Here is a 588-nt window from a genome sequence, read left to right as displayed (position 1 = left end):
TAAAGGTGAAATGTTCATTTTTTTTGTGGAGAACAGGCTGATCAGGGTTACATTATTGTATAGTTCACACACATGCCTACATCTTGTGTGGCATGAACACATTATTTTAGTAAGACTCCATGGTTTGAACACATCAACTCTTCTTTTTACTCCACTCCACCTTTAAGACTTCTGGAAAAGCAATCAGGGCACAATTCTTCCTAGAACTATGACTATCCTGTATAAATATGTAAGAATAAGCTACACCCCAGCCACTTGGCTCTTATCAGCCTTACTGAACACGATTGAAAATGATATTACAACTCTCACTCACGTTTTCAAGAACAGTGTCCAATTCTGTTTATCATTCACCTTGCAGTCTTGAGAGCAAATTTGGGCACTGTAAACATTGTGAGGCATAAAGCACAATATAAGTGCAACATAGCAGTTAGTAAGGACAGTTTTGTGGAGGGGGAGAGATGGAAGCCTTTGGCCGACTTAAGTCTCTGCCTCATCCATTCTCATTTTCCTAGTTACCAATTTTGCAATAAATTTGATGGCTGCCCAACAGAACAACAGCTTTAATGAGATGAAAAAGAGAAAAATTTT

The sequence above is a fragment of the Dromaius novaehollandiae genome, chromosome 1 (genome assembly GCF_036370855.1).
Source record: "Dromaius novaehollandiae isolate bDroNov1 chromosome 1, bDroNov1.hap1, whole genome shotgun sequence".
Taxonomy (NCBI): Eukaryota; Metazoa; Chordata; class Aves; order Casuariiformes; family Dromaiidae; genus Dromaius; species Dromaius novaehollandiae.
This window is presented reverse-complemented; position numbering follows the sequence as displayed.